At 40.8% G+C, this 18,105-nt stretch overlaps 1 long non-coding RNA gene across 1 annotated transcript; it reads right to left on the reverse strand.

Moving 5' to 3' along the window:
• Positions 1-2,931: 2,931 nt before the first annotated feature.
• Positions 2,932-4,416, reverse strand: LOC135464806 (uncharacterized). Its single transcript, XR_010443685.1, has 3 exons — positions 4,341-4,416; positions 3,728-3,808; positions 2,932-3,088 (listed from the first exon to the last, which is right to left on the reverse strand). It is a non-coding gene; the product is annotated as an uncharacterized LOC135464806 (long non-coding RNA).
• Positions 4,417-18,105: the final 13,689 nt, after the last annotated feature.

Genomic DNA, 18,105 nt, shown 5'->3' on the forward strand with positions numbered 1-18,105 from the left:
AGCCTTTTGGCAATACAGAATAATAAATTTAAAAATCCGTTGATCTTCGAAATATTAGCCATACACCGAAAACTAATTAAAAGAGTTAAAGATATCCTATTCTGTTGGATACCAAGTCATGCTGGTATCCATGGAAACACAGTCGTGGACATGGAGGCAAAAGCTGCTCTTACTAAACCTTTGTCGAAAGTTAAAATACCATATAATGATTTTAAGTCTAATATTCTTAAATATATTCGTCGCCTTTGGCAGGGTGAATGGGATCTGCAGGTTTACAATAAACTGCATGTCATTCATCCTGTCATTGGCTTTAATTCATATACACTTGATTTGTCTCGTAGAGACCAAGTCGTTTTAACCAGATGCCGTATTGGACATTCTCGTCTAACACACAATTTCATCTTGGATGGGAGCAGCGCTCCCGAGTGTGTTGGATGTGATACTCAATATGGCATCAAACATATTCTGTTTGACTGTGTAGACTTTGCCCATGTTCGGCAAAGGTTCTACACAGTCAACTCTATATATGATTTATTTGACAGCATCGCTGGCGATGTTGTCATAAATTATATAAAGGCCATTGGCCTATATCATAAAATATAAATTTTAATCGTCATAAATATCTATATATAAACAGTTATATACATATAGATTGGTACATGTAATATATAACCCTGGTTTTCGAGTTTTAACTCTTATTTTTTCTTTTATGCGATTTTAATCATGTCTGTACTTTTTGTTTTACTTTTGGTGTTTATATTATCATATCGAAAACCTTAACCGTCTCTTGTTTTCACCTTGTTCTCGCCACGATATGGCTGAAATATTGCCGATGTGGCGTAAAGCCATAATCATTCATTCATTCATTCATTCTTCCAACACTGACACCCATGGACAATAAATCTATGTAGCATTGGCGAATGTTGTCATCATATCTATTCCCAGAAAATGTTTCCAGTTGTGTCGTTTTGTCTACAAGATCTTCAATTTGCTCTTTCAATGTTTCATTTTCTGTTTCTAACTCTTCAATCTTAGCCAAAGAGAGTGCATCTGGTCGTAATCCATCTTCTTTAAGTTTGATACATCTGTTGTAGTAATGAGAAGCTTGCTTTTGTGCATTCAGTTTTTTTCTCTCTGCTGTGTTCAGGCTTTCCTTCGAATTCATGTTTTCACGATTCAGTTCAACATTAATGGCAGACAGTTTTTCAATATGTTTGTCTCTGGTTGCAATTCGTTTGTTAACATTCCTGGTTGAGAAAGATGATCGAAGTTCACTCAGTTGTTGTTTCAGTTTCTTATGCTGTTTTGCCATTTTAGTGAGTTCAAATAGTCGTTGGTTTTGTTTGTAAACTGTGTGCTCTAAAACACAATTCTTGTCATAAGCACTCTTTAAAGTATCAGATAATTCTTTTAATTTCTGTTTCAGGTCTTGATACAGTTCAACAACATCATTTTCTGTGTCACTGTGATCCGATGTCTGTCCAGCTGCCTGCTCAACAACCTGCACAGAGACAGGGGGACGGCACTGCTCCTCTAAAAAAATGGCCGATGACTTTTTCCTCTTGCGAAGGAAGAGCCTATTACACTGGCTAATCAATGAAGTGGTATCAACATCCTCTGGAGATAGTCCCAGCATTTCGATAACCCACTTGTGTAAATATTTCCAGGATAACTGTCGTACACGTATGAATGATCTCAAGGAGAGGATATGTCCGATAGTTGGAGTGCACCTTGGCAGTGAGCCGTTTAGTAGCTGATCTTCAGAAAAGCCAGCAACCTTCACATCAGATGGGTATATTGATGAAATAATTTCTGTTTGACTGTCCGGATGACTGTTCAGATATTTTTTCACTTTTCGAGTAAGGTTACTGATTTTGTTAGGCAGTTCAATTGTGGAGTCTGTTATGTATGACTATTTAACGTCTTCATGTACTGTTAGTCTGCGGACCTTTGTGTTATATGTTATAAGCATAACAGGCCCTGTTATATATGTACAGCGCGGACCTGGCCGAAAGCACCTTGTTCAAGGCTCTGTTTATTTAACTGGCTGTTCATTGGCTGTTAAACTCTGTGGTTAAAATAGTTGAATCCACCTGGCACGTATATAAGCCGTGTTTTCTGTGCAGAGGGGAGGTATTTTTGCTGCATCCACTGGGAGCCAGGAGAGTGTGAGACGCTCTCGTATCGAGTCCATTATTTTGATATGAGCTGGTGATGCCAGTTTCATTTGGGAGGACAGTTTTTTATGCCGGCACCGTTTGTGTACCACAGTAGTACTGATGTCTGATTTATGTGAATTTCTGCGGAAGTCACGTTTATTGGTGTTCGGATCTTTATTATGATTATACAGTGTGGACTGTGTAATTTGTTTAACACGCTGACCTCACCTGACCGACAAGGTCGTCAAGGACTCTAAACTGAAGTTTTCAGTTTTGCAAAGGACGTTCGTTCTGCCACAAGGTGACATTACTCTACGTCTCTGAACGGCTCGTTTGTGAGCTTCTGCGGGAGCTGTGACTGATCTGAAGTGGATTATACCTCCATGCCTGTATTTACCCTGTGTTGTGCTCTGCGGGTGTGACGTCATTCAAAGGCTTGACTGTTCCAGTTCTGTGTAACCTGTGTTCGTGTTCGCTAACCTGGCGAAGTACCTGTCTAGGACAATTTGTGACTTGTGTGAATTGTGTGTTTATCCCATGGTCTTTACGTTGGATTTCCTGGAATACATTCCTTGGGATGCAAAGGTGAACTGGAAACTTGTAAAGACCGGTAATACTGATGTGTATGTTGTTGTTGTTGTTGAACTGTCTGTAAAACTGTACGTCTCATTTTATATATAAAGCATTGTTTACATTGTAATATTGAGTCACTGAGTCTGTTTTCTGTTGCCGTTTTCAATACCGTAACAAGTCAAAAAGTTTTAATAAAGGGGGCAAATTGTTCTGAATGTTGATTCCTCTTGTCTCCAGCCTCAGTAATGCTTTGGTATACAGTCCATAGGTTATTGGAACATCTATCTTGTTAGCCAGGTCGGGTGGTAGCTGAGGGCCTTCCTGCATATGCTCGAAATATTCACCCAGGAGAGTATCTAAAACAGAAATAAAATATATTAAGAAGTACATGTTTTTGTAATTTATTCAATACACATTTATTAAGTAAAGATTGTTGGTTTACATTATGTTTCTATACTGTGATGAGCCTGAGGCGATCTCAATTGAGCAGAAACCTTGGCAAGGGTAAATGGCTACGAACCCGTAACAAGTTTACTTTTATGTATGCCATCCACTGCCAAATAAGTAATAGTTCGACAGCGCACAACGAGGGTTATCACAGGATAGACGGCGAGCGAAGCGAGTCGATCTATTCTGTGATGACCCCAGCCACACCCAGCGATACGGATAATCCAATCAGTTTCTCTTTTGCACGTGCTGTCTAGACAGGGCGTGACCTGCAGTTATGTCACAAGGTTGAATAAGTGTAATTTGCACACATCGCAAGATAGATAGCAGTAGTACTGGACAGCCATTGGTCGAGCGATGAGTGTTGCGGTCTAAATATGGGGAAGTAGTTCAGAACTATTTTTTCTGCCAGTGGTTTACCCCAAGGATCATGGGGGCATAACAAGTCCCAACGGTGTTATGTAGAATAAGGGAAATAATTATATTCCTTAGAATATGGCGCAAGTTACTTGAGAGACCTTTTGGTGAATAAATGTATATGCGCATACCAATATCTGAAACTGAGTCACACAGCTCTTCTTCATCTGCCATGATTCAGGCCACTATGAGGTAGGTTATCTGTGTGAAAACTAGAACAAAAAATAAACAATTTAATGGTACAGAAGAAAAAAGGTTTAAACAACCTGACACCCTCTCATAACATGACCAATAACTTAGGTATGAACACACTATAAACTCCTTAATTTCATTCCTTGAATCTATTCGCATGTCGATCGTAACCAGTCAATCGTCAAGCATAACCACGCCCAATGTTAAAAAACACTGGGCACACCGAGGAAGGCTATGAAGAAGTTATCAATAATTTTTATTTTGAACTGAAAACATTGCCGATCGGACAGCACAGATAACATGGTGTTGTTGTTGTTTTAGCCGAAGCTACTGGGAACGGGGTGTTTTGGCCAAGCATTTTGATTTACAAATTCAGAACGAGGCCAACGCTAATGTAGGCGGTTAGGAACAAGGTGATAAGAATGAAACCGAGACTGTAACAAATGGCTGCCACGGAAAAACACCGAAGCAAAAATCGGAAAATTACACATGAGCCAAGAAGAAAAAAGTCGAAGATTGCCAGTTTACAGCCACATTGATGATGGGACTTACCTCTCATCGCCACCAATTCCAGAATCCGGCGTCTGCTGTTGTTGCGGACCCATCGGAAGGCCATATTCGCCTTTTGGAGCCCATGCCCTCACGTGTTTGACGAATTGGCAGGTATCACGATAAACTACGAGATCCCAACTTTATAACCAAAGCATTTTAAGACGGATATTTCCATTGGCTCATGTGCGAATAGCGCATTGAAAACGTAAACACGTTAAAAAAATGGCGCCGTCTCGTTGACTACGCGCCGATCGTCAGGCCATTACGAGAGCTATTTCTCCGTGGTACACGCTGATAAGCGATTTTTTATTTGTCAGCTACCATTCACAAACACAAGATATTTATAAAGGTACACCAAAACGTAAACACAAACTGAAATAAATGTATTACACTCTCATTAACAGTCAAATGAAAAGGCCGTGGTATTGGGGTTTTGTAGGCAATTCGTATGGCGGATGCCTGAGAAGCTGAACTCCCTAATAATACCCTTTGAACTTAACTTGTTCATCTTTTTTGAACGTATTATCCACGCTCATGTGTTGCAGGTGTTCCATCAACAGACGGTAGTTTTGTGAAACCCACTGTAGAGCGCGAACCTTGTGTTCTATCCATCTCGTACCACTAGATTTAACAGGTGTACAGGCCGACAGTTCTAAAGCTTCAGCTATTCCCACAAGTTGTCGCACCTTCTTTGGACTCTTATCATACATAAGATACAATGTGAGAAGCATGTCCTCTACGTCACTGAACATGACTTGTTTGGAAAGAGAGTCTTTAATACTGAGCTCTAGTCTATGAGAGATACAATGAACAGCAACAAGCCATGTCATGCCTTCATTGGTTTTAAATATTGTCTGAATCCCACCTCGATTCCCCATATTTACTGAGGCGCCGTCCATACCCATCCCAACAATGTTTCTTAATTTTTTCTGAATTATGTGATCATTGAGTGCACACTTAATTGTCTCAACAAGTCCTGCTGCATTCCCTTGCAGACTAGGTGATATTTCTTTCAGTGAAAAAAACCTAACCATTTGACGACCTGTTGTTGGATTGAGAAAAAGTACATAAATAAGCTCTTTCTCTCTATTTCTTACATCTGTACTTCCATCAACAAGGAGACTGAAGAATTTGGCTTGGCGCAATGTCTCATTTAATTCATCCTCGTAAATTTCTGCATTGTTTTCAATAAACTCAGCTTACTTGAGGTCAGTTAAATATGCTTCTCCCAATTCTACTCCATGCTTTTTTTCCATTTTAGCAAATGCCGGAAATTTGGTAAACGATATTTCCTCTTTAGCCACAAGAAAAGCAATGCCAAAGAGTTTTTTCATCCGATCTCTATCCTTATTCTTTAGTCGGACCAATGACTGACCGATTACGGATTGGGCTGCTGGAGATTCTCCATTTTCCCTCAAAATTTTATCTCGTTCAAGCAATTCTACTTTTTTGTGGGGTTCTCCATTTTTATGCGTTGTGGCGGCATCGTGTTTGACGTTTGATGTACCCGTTATCCACGCCTTCTGGAAATTTCTGATTGAACAGACTTGACGTTCGTACGAAGAACACAGCGAACTTTCGTGACGACTGTTTGTCCTTTTTTGCGTTCCTGATCAACCACTTCTAACCAGTCAAACCCCCAAGATTTTAAAGTAGACAACTTCATCGTTAACGAATACAATTACAACATGTGCTTGCAGCAAAGTGCAACTTGTCATGCGTGTAGATCGTACATTTTCGAAAGTCCATGTATTATTATATACACAAAAGTACTAGTCAGTGCGGTGTGAACGACAGCGCCAAACAAAGGGGCATAACTGAGTGTGTTTGCGACTTCACCACCGTGGTGATTGGACTGAGGAATTCACGTTCGATATTTGCCATGTTTGTCCACAAAGATTATCATTCTTGTTTAATATTACTGTTTTGGCTTCTCAGTCGATCTACATGATTGGTGTCGTTGTATATTGTAGCGACCATCAATGTATTTCTCCTGCTATTTTTACGTTTTTAATTTTTTTAGCAGGCCATTTTACCGTTAGCCGGCAACATACGAATTTTCGCCTGCTTTTCGCCATTCGCAGGGCGCTAAAACGAGCCCTGTAGAGGCTGATAAATTTCGCTGTAAATGGAACTTTCCCCATGCCATTGGAGCGATTGACGGCAAACATGTGTCCATAAAAAAGCCCCCAGGTTCTGGATCATTCTATTATAACTACAAAGGCTTTTTCAGCATTGTATTATTGGCAGTGGTAAATGCTAATTATGAGTTTTTGATGGTGGACGCAGGCATCAACGGTCGCGTTTCCGATGGTGGAGTTATTTCATATAGTACATTTGGACGCATGATGGAGGAAAACAAACTCTGTATACCAGCACCGGAGAAGCTACATGATAACGATGAGGCATGTCTGCCATACGTATTCCTCGGTGATGACGCCTTCGCCTTGGGAGAAAATTTGATGAAGCCTTACGGCGGGGAAGGTGCCGGTAAACTTGATTTGGACCAATGCATTTACAATTACCGTATAAGCAGAACACGGCGTATAGTGGAAAATGTTTTTGGAATTCTGGCGTCCAGATTTGGGGTGTTTCAGCGAGCCATCCAACTTATCCCTGAGAAAGCTCAAATAATTACATTGGCATGTTGCTATCTTCGTAACTATTTAAGAACAAAATCTGGTTCGTACATCACCAGCGGGACAGTTGATTGGGAAGATGATAATGGAGTCGTACACCACGGATCATGGCGTGAACGTCAGGGAAACCTAGAAGGTTTGCGGGCAACCTATGGGCGGAGTGCGTCGGGACAAGCAAAATACTACCGTGATTTATACAAGGAATACTTCAATAGCAAAGGAGCAATCCCGTGGCAAAAAGAACGCTGCACATGGTTGAAATAAAAGAGGAATCAGAGGAATAACAAACATTGCTACACTGTTGTGTGTGTTACCATAGTAATGAAAAAACAGTGAACTCCACCATATAATAGTCCGTATTCATGAAGTGTGACCAAGCTCGATCGGGGCCAATATTTCATTGTAAATGCACCAAGGTTTGCTTGATAGACTCGTGGAATGCATAATATTTAGTCGAGATCAAATTTTATGACAGTTGATCTCAGATTCTCAGCAGAAAAGTACCAGTAACTGTATGTAATCGATCCGCGTTGATTGTAATATTTATGCAGGGTTTATAATCAATTTCGTATGATGAAATATGTAAAGTTTGGAGTCCGGATCAAATAAATGTGGTTGTCCGTAAAGCACAAAGCTCACAAACTTTGTCATATTTACAATAAAAAATTGACTTGAATTGAAAAGAAAACTCTTTAACCATGATAACTGTAATTATATAATAATTATTATAAAGTTAAATATCAAGATGAAAACATACCTGGATTTGTTCTTCAAGTTCATTGTTTTCTACAGTTTCTATGGAATTTCTCGATGAAGCTGGCTGTTCTTGGTCCGTTAGGAATAACAATGCATTATAATACCACAGTGTGGGTTCATACACATCATCACTACCAGCACCAGATTTTTTGGAATCCATTACTTTCTTCCCCCGTGGGGTTTCCGGGGTGATAAGAATAGGACCTCAGCCCTCTAGGCAAGCTTGTCGTAAAAGTCGACTAACCTAGAGCTCTCCTGTGTGAGCCCGGTGAATAGAATAGGCTCACATCTTCTCGGTTGTGTGAGAGGCAACCGGGGAGCGACCTGTTTGCCGTGGGTTGCGACCCGTAATCTACGAGGACGGGATCCTGGTGGCTGAGGGCGGGTTGGTCTTGTGAGATCCTCACGCCCAACACGTCACTTTGGCCCTTACTTGGAGAGAGACGGGAGGTCGGATGGGCCCGGTCCGATCAATCGGCTTGGTCATGTCTTGCCTCTACGTGGTCCCAATTGCCTCAATAACAGCATATCGTTTGGCGAACAAATATTATTTCTGAAATATCGTTTGTAGGACTACGTTTTGAGGCGGTGGCTCATGGGTCAATCGAGTAGATTGAATTTAACCTTTTGGTATAAATCAATCTGTTCGAGTATACCTCATATGGAATCCTTGGTGTCTTTCCTGCTGGGTATCCCCAGGTTCAGACATCGCCCTTGTTGGCACTCCGTGGTGGGTGGGGAACATATGGGGTGAACTTCATACATATAAACCATGTCTACATTAAAAATTTCTACAAATGTTTCCAATTTATCTAACCGAACTTCCTCTCAGCCGACTTTGTTGCCGTGTGTTGATAAAAAGAGGAAGTTATCTGACTCAAATGATAATGAACAGGACAGCTGGCCGGCTTTCATTGTTCTCTCAACAAAGAGTGAACAAAAGCCGGCCTCCAAAATTCATCCATTCCTTTTGAAAAGAGCTCTCCAGGGTGCAGCTGGTACTCTTAAAAACGTTAAAAAGCTGAGATCCGGAGACATTCTCATTGAATGTTTCCGGAGACAACAATCTAAAAATCTGCTGTCATTGAATAAAATTTCCGATATACCTGTTTTCGTATCCCCTCACAATTCCCTGAACAGCTGTCAGGGAATAATTCGTGATAGGGATGCTGATATTATTGACTTAACCGAAGAGGAAATCTGCGAGGAGTTAAAATCACAAGGTGTTGCCAGAGTAAAACGCTTCACTATGAAGAAATCTGGCAATATCATTAAACTAAATACATATCTTTTGACATTCAATACTACATCTCTTCCGTCATATATCTATATTGGCCCGTATAGGGTTAATGTGGCTTTATATATCCCTAACCCTACACGCTGCTTCACTTGCCAAAAATTTGGCCATGGCAAGGGCCAATGTAGAAATAAACTGGTTTGTTTCCGGTGCGGCAGTGGGGGTCATGATGGTTTCGATTGCAACAACATAGTTAAGTGCTGCAATTGCGGTGGAGATCACATGGCCTCTTCTAGAGACTGTCCACTGTTCGTAAAAGAAAAGCAGATAATCAACCTCAAATTTAAAAACAACATATCTTATCAGGAAGCCCGCAGATTGGTCTTGCCTTCTAATTCCTCTCTGCATACTTCGTTCGCCAATGTGGTCAAAAAAGTAGTATCTGTTGCTACTCAAACTTCTTTGACTTGGCCCATTGGAAACGACAAACCTAGTACCACTTCTTTCAAACTTTCGGCTCAACCTGCGCAAAACACTTGTTCAACCCAGACTACTTCAGCAGAACAAATAAAAACAGTAAATAGTATCGAAAAATCTGATAAACCTGAACCTAATGACAGCAACAAATCAAAAAACAAACCTCACAGTAATAACAATAAAACTAATAAACCTAGTGGCCCCACAGAGCGTCCCTCTAAGGCCACTAGGGACCCTGTTCAAACTTTTAACAAGTTTGGATTGTTGGAGGACGTTGGTCCTTCAGCCTCAGATGCGGATGTGATGGATACATCACCCGCACCAGGGAGATCTAACAGCCGATCTCCACGGAAGGGTCGTCCGCGGTCCAAACATAAAGATAAATCCCCCATACGCCTCCCTCCATAATGTCTTCTTTAGACAAAATTATACAGTGGAATTGTCGAGGTCTTAAGGTAAATTTTATTGAAATAACATAGCTAGTTCAATTACTAAATCCTATTGCCCTTTGTCTTCAGGAAACTCACCTGAAGACATCTGACAAAGATAAAATAAATCTTAAAAATTATTCTTTATATAGCACTTATTCAAATGAAGAAGAGCGAGCTGCAGGCGGCTCCTCGATATTCATAAATAACAGCATTACCCACAGCCCTGTTGTTCTGCATACAGAGCTTCAGGCTGTGGCCGTTCGTGTTTCACTATGTGAAACAATCACATTATGTTCAGTGTATGTTCCTCCTAGCGTTTCTTTGTCGGCTTTCCAGTTACATAATTTAAAAGAACAATTGCCAAAACCTTTTATACTTATGGGAGATTTTAATTCCCATAACCCCCTATGGGGCAGTAATAACATAAATAATAAGGGCAAGATAGTTGAAGACTTCTTATCGAAGGAGGAACTGTGTTATTTCAATGATGGTTCTAATACCTATTTACATCCGGGTAATGGCATTTATTCTGCTATCGATCTCACTATCACAGATCCATCACTTTTCCTTGATTTTTCTTGGAAGGTGCATGACGATCTTTGTGGTAGTGACCATTTTCCTATAATCCTAGAGCATATCACTTCTAATTCTTTAGAACGTGTAGCTAGGTGGAAATTCGATAAAGCAGATTGGATCGCATTCGAGATGTTCTGTGAGGCTGATATCACTCCAGAGACTCTCAATGCAGCAGATGATCCAATATTAAAATTTAACGAGCTGGTTTTACGAGCTGCCGATAGAACTATACCTAAAACTTCGACAAATCCCAAATCCAAAAGCAAACCCTGGTATGATAAGGACTGTCGCAAAGCCATTAAGGACCGCAAAAAGGCCGAGCGAAACTTTAATATTTGTCCTACTGATAACAACTTAAACCAGGTTCGTATTTTTAGAGCTAAGGCTCGCCGATTACTCAAGTCCAAGAGACGATCTTGTTGGCGGAACTTTGTTTCGGGCATTACGTCAAAAACACCCATGCGTAAGGTCTGGAACATGGTTCAGAAACTTAAGGGCAAAAATAATAGAGCAAAAGTTCAGCATTTAAAAGATGGAGATAATATAATAACTTCTCCACCCGATATAGCTAATAAACTAGCTGAAACAATCTCAAAGAAATCTTCTTCTGAGAATTATACTAAAGAATTCCAACGTATTAAAAACCAGAAGGAGAAAATTAAATTGCCCTTTTCTTCTAAGAATTTAGAAGATTATAATAATCCTTTTAATATCGATGAACTTAAGACTGCATTAAAAAAGGCCCACGATACTGCTTGTGGTCCTGATAATGTATATTATAAGTTTCTCAACCATTTACCACCTGAGCCACTGGAGACTCTCTTGGATTTGATTAATGATATTTGGATAACTGGTAATTTTCCACCATCATGGAGGGAGGCGTGTATTATCCCGGTTCCCAAACCGGGTAAGGATCATACTGATCCAAATAATTACCGTCCCATAGCTCTTACCAGCTGTGTCTGTAAGACTATGGAACGGATAATTAATGATAGACTTGTTTGGTTTCTTGAAACCAACAAGCTTTTATCTAATATTCAATGCGGTTTTCGGCAAGGTAGATCTACCATGGATCACCTTGTTCGATTCGAAACTTTTATTCGCGATGGCTTCATCAATAATGAACATGTGGTGTCCATATTTTTTGACCTTGAAAAGGCCTACGACACCACATGGAAATATGGTATTTTAAAAAATCTCGCGAATATGGGTCTAAAAGGTCGCTTACCTATATTTATATCCAAATTTTTATCCGATCGTCAGTTTAAGGTACGGGTTGGGTCCACTCTTTCTGACTCTTATGAGCAAGAAATGGGTGTACCCCAGGGCAGCATTCTATCACCAACTCTGTTCAGCATAAAAATAAATAGCCTAGCAAAAACATTAACATCTGGCACAGAGGGTTCTTTATACGTGGATGATTTCCTTATATGCTACCGAGCTAAGAATATGAATAATATCGAACGTCAGTTGCAGCTTTGTCTCAATAAGATCGAGAAATGGGCAACTGAAAACGGTTTTAGATTTTCAACGTCTAAAACCGTCGGTATGCATTTTTGTAATAAACGGAAACTTCATCTTGACCCTGAGCTAAATTTTTGTGGTGAACAGGTTAAAATTGTTGGAGAAACAAAATTTTTAGGTATAATATTTGATAGTAAACTATCTTTTATACCTCATATTAAAATGCTTAAAGCTAAATGTACAAAGGCTCTCGATATAATTAAGGTCGTGTCTAGCACCGATTGGGGTGCTGACCGATCAGTTTTACTTAATTTATATCGTTCTCTGGTGAGGTCTAAATTGGACTATGGATCCATCATTTACGGTTCCGCTAGGAAGTCGTACATTAAAATGTTGGATCCTGTTCATCACCAAGGTTTGAGGCTCAGCCTTGGTGCTTTTAGAACCTCACCAGTAGAAAGTTTATACGTGGAGGCAAATGAGCCTTCCTTATACAACCGACGTATTAAACTTAGTCTTCAATATACTACAAAGCTTAAAGCACATCCAACAAACCCTGCCTACGACTGTGTTTTCAATCCATTATATGTAGACAAATATATTAAATGTCCTAACAAGATCCCTTCGTTCGGTCTGCGCATACGGGACCATATTGTGGGAGGTAACATCAAGCTGGAGGATATAGCTCCGGTGTCTTTTCCGGAGTCTCCTCCATGGCTTCTCCCACAAACTAAACTAATATTTGATCTACGTAAATATAATAAATCGAATACAAATCCTCTTATAATTCAGCAAGGTTTTGCTGAAATTAAAGCTAATTATATGGATTATAAATTTATATATACTGACGGGTCGAAGGATGGGGACAGGGTTGCGACTGCGGCTGTCATGGAGCAGCGAGTCTCTTCCTTTCGTCTTCCATCCTCTTCTTCAATATTCTCTGCCGAGGCCAGAGGTATACTCCTGGCCTTATCATATGTTTCTTCTGGGTGTGCCCAGAGGGCAATGATATGTACTGACTCGTTGTCTTGCCTATTGGCAATACAGAATAATAAATTTAAAAATCCCTTGATCCTTCAAATTTTAGCTATACATAGGAAATTAATTAGAAGAGGTAAAGATATTATATTTTGCTGGATACCAAGTCATATTGGTATCCATGGAAACACAGTCGCAGACAGGGAGGCGAAAGCTGCCCTAAATAAACCCATATCTAAGATAAAAATCCCTTATACTGACATGAAGTGCAATATTCTTAAATATATTCGTGGCCTTTGGCAGGGTGAATGGAACTTGCAGGTCCATAATAAACTGCATGCCATTCATCCGGTCATTGGCTATAATTCATATACATTTGATATGTCTCGTAGAGACCAAGTCGTTTTAACCAGATGCCGTATTGGACATTCTCATCTGACACACAATTTCATCTTGGATGGGAGCAGTGCTCCCGAGTGTGTTGGATGTGATGCTCAATATGGCATCAAACATATTCTGGTTGACTGTGTGGACTTTGCCCACGTTCGGCAGAGATTCTACACGGTCAACTCTATATATGATTTATTTGACAGCATCGCTGGCGATGTTGTCATAAATTTTTTGAAGGCCATTGGTCTATATCATAAAATATAAATTTTAATTATCAAATATCTATAGATAAACAGTTATATATATTTATACATGTACTAAAACCCTGGTTTTCGAGTTTTAAATCTTATTTTTCTTTTATTCGATTTTAATCACGTCTGTACTTTTTGTTTTACTTTTGGTGTTCATATTATCAGATCGAAAACCTTAACCGTCTCTTGCTTTCACCTTGTTCTCGCCACGATATGGCTGAAATATTGCCGATGTGGCGTTAAGCCATAATCATTCATTCATTCATTCCATTACTTTCTTAAGTTCCTTCCGGAAGTTGGTTCGTAGGACATTTTTTCTTCACATCATCTTTTTCTCAAGTGGGATATTTCTCTTTGAATTTTGTTACAAGTACTCTATATGCCTCTTTCATTCTTCGATTCCTGTAATCTTTGCTCTTAATATTCCAGAGTACGGGATGTTCCCGATAGAGTTCTATACACTCCAACAAGAAATTTTTCTATTGGGTAGTGGTCATGTTTAAAGTAGAAAGTTGTCGCTTCAAATGAATATTGCTCAATGTAAATTGAGCCATGCCACACACCGTCAATCAAATGATTGCGCAAGTCTGAAAATTTCTACTAGATTTTGAAATTCTGAGACTTGCACAATATGATTGCGCAAGTCTTCAATATCACCCACACACGGTCAATATAATTGCGCAATGTCAGTTTACACAATACTATTGTGCAATATCATTGATCGTGTATGGGCCGCTTTACAAATAGTTCAGAATCTCTGGCGATCTGCATTGTGATCAACCACATAGACGGCGCTGTTATCCCTATGTACATACCTATCACGTACGTGGTATTTAACAACATAGATGGCGCTGGTTGCCCAGTGTAACCGTCTATCTTGTATGTCATGTGTGACATCATAGATGGCGCCTCTTGTAGCATGAGATCTTTACATATTAACGGGAAAGACGTAATCGTCCGTTATTTTTGAATCATAATCTGATCGGTTAGGGTCTGTAACGCTCGTCATTTTCAAACTGTATCTAATACCGCTTAACCTGGGGCTAGGGGCCGTAAACGTATCCATGCTAATTACATTAGCATGATACCTTTATGAACAGTTGCAATGAAAGCGCGACTGAGATACTTGTTTAGCTGTTATTTGACATGGAACTCATTCACGGACTACGAATTTGAACTTTGATAATTATGATTTATTTGACAGCATCGCTGGCGATGTTGTCATCAATTATTTGAAGGCCATTGGCCTATATCATAAAATATAAATTTTGTCATAAATATCTATAGATAAACAGTTATATACATATAGATTTATACATGTAATATATAACCCTGGTTTTCGAGTTTTAACTCTTATTTTTTTCTTTTATGCGATTTTAAACATGTCTGTACTTTTTGTTTTACTTTTGATGTTCATATTATCATACCGAAAACCTTAACCGTCTCGCGTTTTCACCTTGTTCTCGTCACGATATGGCTGAAATATTGCCGATGTGGGTTTAAGCCATAATCATTCATTGATCCCTTTTTTTGTGAGGAGCCTATGGGCGAACCTAAACATTTTTTTTTTATACATAATACATAGGAGCCATCCAGATACGCAGTCAGCCCTAGCATGACACACTGACCCAGTCAATTCTAGCACCGTCACCGACCAGCCAGCCAGCCGGCTGCTGTACGGGTGAGACACGACCAACACAAAGAAACACAAAGACCGGGGTTGATTCAATAGTAAAAAAAAACAGTATTATTATTATTATTTACAGCAATGTACAGGTATTTAACACGGAGGGTCGAAATACCTCTGTGTGGTTGAGAGAGAGTCGCACTTCGTACATTAACGTGGGGCGAACAATCTCTACGCCCGAATGGGTCGGGGATCCTTGACCTGTCGGCGGACGTCTTCAGTGTACGCTCGCAGCACCTGCAGTTGTCCCTCATTGACCCTACCATCCCCAAACATACTACGAAGTACACCCGTGTAGCTTTGTAGGTCGGTGACGACAGCCACCCAGTCTTTCCACTTGGGCGTTGTACGCAGCTTCGTCAGGCTAGAAAAGACATAAAGAAGACACCGTCGTCATTCTAGTGCCGTCACCGACCGAACCCTATCAACATCGGTCAAAATATAGATAGATAGAGCTTTAGTTGTCAAATCGCTCCATCTGTCAGTTTTCATTTCTCTGGATTTCCAGTGATTTCTTGTGTGTTTGTGATACTCACAGATTTCTCTTGTCACGAGCTATCGATTCATATAGTTTGTAGTCAGAAATTCCATATTTTTGACTAGTTTTTTGACGTTTGGCTGTTTGGCCAGTGTGGCCGGTGGGCCAGCCCGCGCGGCTTGGCTCCGGCACCAGTTGTCGTGGCCTGTGTTGGAGGCCTATACAGGTTACAGCATAGGACAGTGACCAAGGTCAGCTTGCCCGGTAGAGCTCCATTCATCCCGGCCTAGCAGGGCACACAAAGACTTTTGTGAATAACAGGCAGCAAATTCGTGCACTCTTGCACGAAGTTCATTGGCCACTGTTCATTTTTTTTTTTTTTTTTTTTTTTTTACCACCACCAGAATGGCTTTCCGCATTAAAAGGCCTCTTAGCCTTAAATTGCAGATTAAAGGCAATATAAAAGCCATTGAAGTTTATCATGGGTTGCAGGAACGCATCGGCAGCGGACCCAAAGTGTTGAGGGGTTTGGTCCACGTTACTGGGGATCTGTGGAATGTCACTGTTGCCAATGAAGAGGTCAAGCAAAAACTGCTTAATGAAGATCTGGTGCTTAATGGAGTAAACTGTCCGGTTTATGAAGTTGAGCAATCCAGAACTTTGGTTAAGGTGAAGAGCCCCTATGAGATTCCGGATGAACGGATAGGGGCTGCTCTCAAACAGTTTGGAACGGTGCACTCTGTCGAACAGGTAGCATTCTCGTTCGACAGAACCTTGCAAAATGGGGTTAGAAGAATATGGATGAGCAACATTTCGTCCACCATTCCTGAAGCCATATGGGTGGGAGCATCTTTTCGGTTACCAGTCTGGTACAGAGGGCAGGTGCGAGCTTGTCACCTGTGCCAGGCGACAGACCACCTCAAAAATGACTGCCCGCTGAGAAACAAATGTTTGATTTGCATGCAAGGTCATTTTCAAAAGAATTGTCCTCAAGATCTGGACACTGAGAGTAGCGACAATGGGACAAGTAGTGGAGATGAAGATGACATCGCAGTTGCGATGGATAATAGTGGTAATAAGGACGACGAGGATATGAATAATGATGATCATGACAATGAGCAGGGAGATAATGACAGAAAGGATGACAGTGATGATGACACGGATGATAGTAATGAGGCTGAGGATGATTGTGAAATGGTGAATGGGGATACGAATGGTGGACAGGAGAGTAGCAATGATGTAGTGGGTAATGATGATAAAAATGAGGTGAATGAGGCAGAGGACGGGAATGATGAAGATGCTATGGATAATGGTAAGGATGGGCTGGAGGGTGGTAGGAATGAAGGGGGTAAAGAGGTGGAAAATGATGTGGACAAAAATGCAGATGATGGTATTTCATCAGTTTCTAGCCAGGTCAAACAGGAGGAAGTATCGTTGCGTTTCACTGAACCGTTGGTTCCGTACAGCTCGACCGGTCAGTCTCCCGAGCAAGGCTCTTCACAAGACTTGTGGAGTCAGTCATTTACCTTTTCCCAGCCAGTTGCTAAACAAGATATAAATGAGTCCTTATGGAGCACCGCTTCAGAGGCCATTTTTGTAGACACCTCAAAAGACCAAGTTAGCGGCATTGAAGCCTCTGGATCGGTTATCCCCATGGACGACACGACGTCGGAAATTGAGGATTCCGTTCCGGGAAAAGACCTAGACGAGTCAATGCCGGCATACGCTAACGATCAAGGCGGGGTTTTAGTCCATGTCTCCACTTCTTTAGGAGTCCATTATCGGACCATGCGCCGCGACTCAAAAATTGAGAAAGTCAGGAAACAGAGGAAAGTCATTTACCTGTCCCAGGAGGACTTTGCTGCACGCAAGGCTGCCCTGTACAAGAAGTAGAGAAAAACAAAACTTAAATAGATCCATAATGGCTCTGAATGTTGTCACACTAAATTGTCAGGGTTTGCTTTCGGACTGGAAGCAATTTTCCCTCGGCCATACCTTCAGGTCATTAAAAGCAGATGTTACTTTTCTACAAGAGACGCATTTTACTGACGTCAATGATGCAACCCGGTTTGAAACAGCTGTGAAAGGGAAAGTCTTTTCCTCTTCCGGCTCGAATCATAGAGCGGGCACGGCTATTGTGTTTCTTGCTTCTTTCCTCGCCTCGGGGACCATAATGTCATCTGTCACTGATTCCGGTGGTCGTTGGGTCCAGGTTGAGGCGGAGTATTCAGGCTTTGATTTTACGTTTGTCGCCGTACATGCACCAACATATGTTCCTGACCGTCGTCGGTTTTTCCAAGGTCTAGAAAGAGTTCTGGGTGATTCAAACACCAACGTCTTCCTGGCCGGAGATTTCAATTGCGTCTTAAATCCTCTAATAGACAGGCGAAGCACGGCCGCG

Source organism: Liolophura sinensis, chromosome 4 (genome assembly GCF_032854445.1).
Source record: "Liolophura sinensis isolate JHLJ2023 chromosome 4, CUHK_Ljap_v2, whole genome shotgun sequence".
NCBI classification, from domain to species: domain Eukaryota; kingdom Metazoa; phylum Mollusca; class Polyplacophora; order Chitonida; family Chitonidae; genus Liolophura; species Liolophura sinensis.